This window comes from Chiloscyllium plagiosum, unplaced genomic scaffold (genome assembly GCF_037043375.1).
Source record: "Chiloscyllium plagiosum isolate Xiang-an unplaced genomic scaffold, Cpla_swu_hap1 HiC_scaffold_17, whole genome shotgun sequence".
Classification (NCBI taxonomy): domain Eukaryota; kingdom Metazoa; phylum Chordata; class Chondrichthyes; order Orectolobiformes; family Hemiscylliidae; genus Chiloscyllium; species Chiloscyllium plagiosum.
The window spans coordinates 23375848-23383125 of NW_028270155.1; the positions used below are offsets into that span (position 1 = coordinate 23375848).

The 7278-nt window shown below is 42.0% G+C and overlaps 1 pseudogene; it reads right to left on the bottom strand.

Annotated features, from left to right (window-relative positions):
- LOC148147290 (uncharacterized) overlaps positions 1-627 on the bottom strand; it is a 47788-nt pseudogene extending 47161 nt beyond the window's left edge.
- Positions 628-7278: the final 6651 nt, after the last annotated feature.

Consider the following 7278-nt stretch of genomic DNA (forward strand, 5'->3'; position numbering starts at 1 on the left):
TCATTAACAAGTCCAGCGTGATTTGTCTTTGATAAGGCGTTGGTGAACTTGAACTGTTAAAAATATAGGAATTGTGCGTGTCCTTGGCCCCTCTTAATATCCATCTACATGCTATCTCTTAGAAATAATATCTGAAACCATTTATGCTAACGAATGTAGCTCTACCTCATCACCATCTCTCAGGTCTACTCCACCGTTATTAACTCATTGGACTACTTGTCCAACATCCATTACTGGATGAGAGAAAATCACACAACTAAAACTTGGGAATACCATTGTCTTTGGAATCCAAACTCTGTCCCCTAGATATTAACTCTATCCCTCTAATTAACAATTGTCTAAGACATAGCCAGACAGTGCAAAACTTTAACATTATATTTAACCCAAGGATCAATTTCCAAACAAGAATCTAGGCCATTTCTAATACTAATTATTTCCATCCCCAAAACGTTGCTTGATTCTGTGCCTGCCTTAGATCATTTATGCTGAAATGCTCATTCAGCATTTTGATACCTCTACATTTGACAATTTCAACACTCTTCTGGTAAACTCACATTCTTCATGTTGTATAAACTTCAGGTCATCCAAAACTTTGTTGTCCATCTCCACATTTACACCAAATTGCATTTTCCTAGCAACCCTGAACTCACTAACCTGTTTTGGCTCCCAAATGAACAGCACCTTGGTTTTAAAATGCTAATTCTCAATTTCAAATCCATCAACTTCTCACCCTTTGATTATCTCTGCAATTTCTTGCTTTACCACAACCATCATTAAAGCTGAAGAATTGTTCTCCATGCCTTCAGCTAAGCTGTTCCAATACTATTACATTACTGGCATCTCCCTGAAATGTGCAAACTTGTCTGGGAAAGTTGTGTCCACAAAGATCAGGACAAATCCTCAGTCTCCTCTCTATCATCAATATAGTGATGGAAAGTGATGCCAACTGTTCTATCAAGAAACACTTTCTTCACAATGTTAAAAATCACACAACACCAAGTCATAGTGTCCACAACCACTTGATGAAGGAGCAATGCTCCGAAAGCTAGTGCTTCCAAATAAACCTGTTGGTCTTTAACCTGATGTTGTGTGTTTTTTTTTTAACTTTGTATATTCCAGTCCAACACTGGCACCTCCAAATAATTTCTTCACAATAGCTTGCTCACTTGTTCAGTTTGAGTCCTTCTAGGTCCACTCAGCTTCTTATTATATGGACAAAAGAGCTGAACTCAAGAAGTGAGATTAGAATGACTGCCTATGACATCAATATTGCATTTCACTAAGTGTGGCATCAAGGAGCCTTAGCAAAACTAGAATCAATGATACCTAGGGGGAAATTGTGCTGTCTGGAGTCATATGTAGCACAAAGGAAGATGACTGTTAGCGAGTTTTGTAAGTATCCTTACATACAGATGAGGAAGGACACTACTTCAACTGGGACAACACATCCATCCTCAGATAAGCAAAACAGAGACACGCTTGAGAATTCCTGGAAGCATGGCATTCAAACTGGCATTCTATCAACAAACACATTGACTTGGATCCCATTTACCACTCCCTGAGAGAAATAACCAGAAATGACATCACCACAGGAAATGATATCACCAACCCAAGGAAACCCAAACACATAAATAGAAAGCAGGCTACATCATCATTGCTTCATCTGGAGGTTCACTGAAGATGTTACCTAGTATAGTGACGAAATGTCTGAAAACAAGCCTTCCAGCTCAGTGAGCAAACCTACATCCAGAAGATGATTGTGGTTATTAAATGGTCACCTTAGTGTCAAAGAATCACAGTAGGAGTTCCTCAGGGTAGTCTCCTATGCCCGACCATCTTCAGTTGCTTCATCAATGACCTTCCTTCTATTATATGTTCAAGAATGTTTGCTGATGATTACATAGTGTTCAGTTCAATTCACAGGTTTTCAAACAATGAACAAACCCATACACGCAGTTAATGTTGACTGACAAGTGGCAAGTGACATTCACACTATACAAGTACCAGGCACTCACCATCTCCAACAAAAACTAAGTTAACCACTTTCTTTTGTCATTCAAAGACACTTATGAACCCCCCATTATCAATATCATGGAGGTTCTATCGAACACAAACTGACCAATGAGCTCAAAGGGCCTGAGCCAAAAGCTGAAACAGGGGACTAAGTAGGATGATCAGCCACAATCATATGGAATCATGACAGACTCAAAGGGCTGAATGGCCTACTCTTGTTCATATTTTCTATGTTTCTATGACCTGGAACAACCATATAACCAATGTGCCTGAAACAGTAAGTCAGATGTTATGAATCCTGGAGTGAGCAACTCACCTCCTGACTTCCCAGAATCTGTCCTCCATCTACAAGGGACAAACCAGATTATGATGGTGTCCTCTTCTTTTGCTAGATAGGTGGAATTTCACCAATGCTGATGAAATTTCACTCTATCTTGGATAGACCAGTCAACTTTATTGACACCTATTCACCACATTATGCATTCAACACCCCCTCCCCCTCCCCCACCACCACTGATGCATTCTGGCTGCAGTCACAAGATGAACTCCAGCAACTCCCCAAGACTCCTTTGACAGCCTCCACAACTAGAAAGGCATAGGCAGCAGATGCATAGGAATGTCACCCACCTGCAAGTTTCCATGCACACCTTATATCATTATGACTTGGAAAAAAGTCACTGTTCTTTTAATGCCACGCAGTCAAAAGCCTGGAATTCCCTTCTTAATAGCAATGTAACAGTACCTAGCTTCACCACATAAACTCCAGCTGTCCAAAAAGACAGTTCATAAACTTTTCAAGGGCAGTTAAGGTTGGGTCATAAATGCTGGCCTTGCCAGTGGTGCCATCGTTCCGTGAATGAATAATAATACAAAATTCTCCTTGCCATGTTTTGTTCTCTCCTCCAGATGCTCCATGGTCATGCATCACTGAATAGAAAAGTTGTGCAGCACGCAATTAATTATAATGATTCTGGTGTCTTTGCCAGGTTTTATTATGGCAGGTCTCCCAGTCTGTTAAGGAATCCGAAGAGCTGTTTGAACATGCTTATTATTTGTTTTACTGTAATTCTAGTAGCTACAGGCACCTCATTGCATTTGCAATGAACAGCACACATATGTCACGGAGGTGGCATGTGGCAAGGGTCAAGAGGATAACATTGCTTTCCTAGCAGTCAATTTTACATCTATAATCCTGGGTCACAAATGGGGGCACAGTGGATTACCTTATAATGCATGTTACTGCCAGTGAATTGTGTTTTAACCAGCATCATCCTGATGATGCTGATAATACCTTAATATGATAACAGACTATCACTGTCTGAGTGGACTGGCTATCCTTGCAGTTTAATGGTATGAAATGATTGTGGACGGCAGTCTTTAGAACCCATAACCTAGAGTATTGCATAGAATTTTGGTCTTCCCACTTGAGGGGGGGAAGGTAACTGTATTGGGAGCAGTTCAGCTGGAGAGGGATCAGAAGAGATTTAACAGGATGTGGCCGGGTTTGGAAGGTTTGAGTTATAAAGAAAAGCTGAATCATCTGGGACTTTTTTCACTGGAGTGTAGGAGGTTGAGAGGTGATCTCACAGTACAAAAGAATAAAGAACAAACATAAAGAAAATTACAGCACAGGAGCAGACCCTTCATCCTTCCAAGCCTGCACCGATCTGGGATCCTCTATCTAAACCTGTTGCCTATTTTCCAAGGATCTGTATCCCTCTGCTCCCTGCCCCATTCATTTATCACTCTAGATACATCTTAAATGATGCTATCGTGCCCACCTCTACCACCTCTGCTGGTAACACATTCCAGGTACCCACACCCTCTGCGTAAAGAACGTTCCATGCATATTTCCCTTAAACATGTTCCCTCTCACTTTGAACTTGTGACCCCTTGTAATTGAATCCCCCACTCTGGAAAAAAGCTTATTGCAATCCATCCTGTCTATACCTCTCATGATTTTGTTGGCCTCAATCAGGTCCCCCCTCAACCTCGTCTTTCTAATGAAAATAATTCTAATCTACTCAACCTCTCTTCATAGCTAGTGCCCTCCGTACCAGGTAACATCCTGGTGAACCTCCTCTGCAGCCTCTCCAAAGCATCCACATCCTTTTGCTAATGTTGTGACCAGAACTGTACACAGTATTCCAAATGTGGCTGAACCAAAGTCCTATATAACTGTAACATGACATGGCCAACTCTTGTACTCAATACTCCGTCCAATGAAGGAAAGCATGCCATATGCATTCTTGACCACTCTTTTGACTTACATTGCAGGGAACAATGGATTTAAGCACCCAGAGCTCGCTGTACATCAATTTTCCCCAAGGCTTTTGTATTTACCATATAGTTTACTCTGGAATTGGATTTTCCAAAATGCATCATCTCACATTTGCCTGGAATGAACTCCATCTGCCATTTCTCTGCCCAACTCTCCAATCTATCTCTATTCTGTTGCATTCTCTGACAGGCCCCTTCACTATCTGCTACTCCACTAATCTTAGCATCATCTGTAAACTTCTAATCAGGCCACCTATATCTTCTTCCAGATCATTTATGTATATCACAAACAAGAGTGGCCCTAGCATGGATCCCTGTGGAACACCACTGGTCACAGGTCTCCATGCTGAGAAACTCCCTCCCACTACTACTCTCTGTCTCCTTTTGCCCAACCAGTTCTCTATCCATCAAGCTAGCACACCCTGGACCCAATGCGACTTCAACTTCTCCATCAGCCAACCATGAGAAACCTTATCAAACACCTTACTGAAGTCCATATAAGACTTCTACAGTCCATCCCTCTTCAATCAACTTTATCACTTCCTCAAAGAATTCTAAAGTTGGTAAGACCTGACCTTTCCTGCACAAAACCATGTTGCCTATCACTGATAAGCCCATTTTCTTCCAAATGTAAATAGATCCTTTCCTTCAGTATCTTCTCCAGCGGCATCCCTACTACTGACATCAGGCTCACCGGTCTAGAAGTTGCTGGATTATCCGTGCTACCCTTCTTAAAAAAGGGACAACATTAGCAATTCTCCAGTCCTCCGGGACTTCACCCATGTTCAAGGACGCTGCAAAGATATCTGTTATAGCCCCAGCTATTTCCTCTCTTGCTTCCCTCAATAACCTGGGATAGATCTCATCTGGACCTGGAGACTTGTTGACCTTAATGTGTTTTAGAAGACCAAACACTTCCTCACTCCTTATGCGAACTTGACCTAGAGTGCTCAAAAATCTATCCCTAACCTCAACACGCGTCATTTCCCTTTCCTCAGTGAATACCACAAAAAATATTCATTGCATTGGGATTTTCCTTAACCCTGTTTGCTAAGTTTATAAAATAATGAGGGGTACAGATAGAGTTAATGGTAGTTGTCTCTTCCCTAGGATGTGGAGGTTTCAAGACACATTTGGGTCGGCACATTTTTAAGGTGAGAGGAGAGAGATTTAAAAACAAAATGAGAGACAAATTTTTTACACAGAGGGTGGCTTACATATGAAACGAACTTTGTGAGGAAGTGGTGGATGTGGGTACAATTGGAACATTTAAAATACAATTGGGTAAGGACACCAACAGGAAAGGTTTGGAGGGATATGAGCCAGGAGCATGGAGTTTGTGATAATGATCGTAATGGACTAGTTGAACCAACGGGTCTGTTTCCATGCAGTATGACTCTATGACACTATGATTATGAGATGTTTATCTTATGACGAGAGATTGAGCGGTTTAGGTCTATACTCGCTCGAGTTTTGAAGAATGAGAACACATCTAACTGAGGCATATAAGATGCTAAAGGGAATTGATATAGTCAATGTAGAAAAGACACTTTCTCATGTAGGGCAATCTAAAATGACAGGGCACAGTTTAGGATAAGGGGTAACATTTAAAACAGAGATGAGAAGAAATTACCTCTCTCAAAGGGTCATGCATCTGTGGAGTTCAATACCCCAAAGTATGATGAATGCTGGGACATTGAGTAAATTTAAGGAGGAGATAGATTTTTAATTAGTGATCGATTGAAGGGAGAGCAGGCAAGAAAATGGAACTGAGACTGAGATGAGGTTAGCCATATCAAATGGTGGAGCAGATTCAAGGGGCTGAACTGTCTACTCCTGCTCCTTGTTCTCATGACCAACTTGGGTGGTCATGAAATGCTTGAAAGGCTGGTCATGGCATTAGTCAAATCCAGCCTCCCCATGACTCTTGACCCACTCCAAGTTGCCTATCAAACAAACGGATCCACATCAGATGCCATATCACTTGCTCTTTACTCCTCCCTATAACACCTTGACACCGAGAACAACTAAGTAAGAATCCTACTTGTTTACTTTCATTCAGCCTTCAACACTACTATTATCCCCTCGAGACTGATTACTAAACTTAGTGATCTTGGATTAAGCCTCACTCTCTGTAACCAAATCCTTAGTTTTCTGACCCGCAGGCCACAATCAGTGAAGATTGGGGACAATATTTCATCCTCACTAACACTCAACACTGGAGCCCCCTTGTGTGTACTCAGGCCCCTACTGTACTCACTGTATACCCATGACTACATCTCCAAATACCAGACTAAAGCCATATACAAGTTCGCTGATGACACCATCATAGTTGGTCGAATCTCAGATGGCAATAAAACAGACTACAGATGGGAGGTAGAAGACCTCGAAAAATGATGCACTGAGAACAACCGAGCTCTCAATGCCAGCAATATCAAGGAACTCATTATTGACTTTCGGTGGGATGTTACTCATGCACCCTTACACATTAACAGCACAGAGGTGGAACGAGTGAAGGATGTCAAGCTCCTGGGAGTGGTCATCCACAACAAGCTGTCTTGGACTCATCATGTGACACAGTAGTTACAAAGGCCCAACAACATCTCTTCTTCCTCAGGCAGCTGAGGAAATTTGGCATGACAGTGAATACCCTTGCCAACTTTTATAGGTGTGCCAGCGAGAGTATTCTGTCTGGATGGCAACCGTACCATTCTAGATCAGAGACAGTTACAGAGAGTGGTGAACTCATCCCGGACAATCACAAAGGCCAACCTCCGATCTATAGAATCCATCTACCAGGCCTGCTGCCTAGGAAAGGCCGCCTGCATTCTCAAAGATCCACCCCACCCTGGCAATGTTTGTCTACAACCTCTACCATCGGGGAGAAGGTACAGAAACCTGAACACACACACCAGCCGGTTTTGTAACAGTTTCTACTCTACTGTTGTTAGAATACTGAACGGACTCACAAACTTTTAACATTCG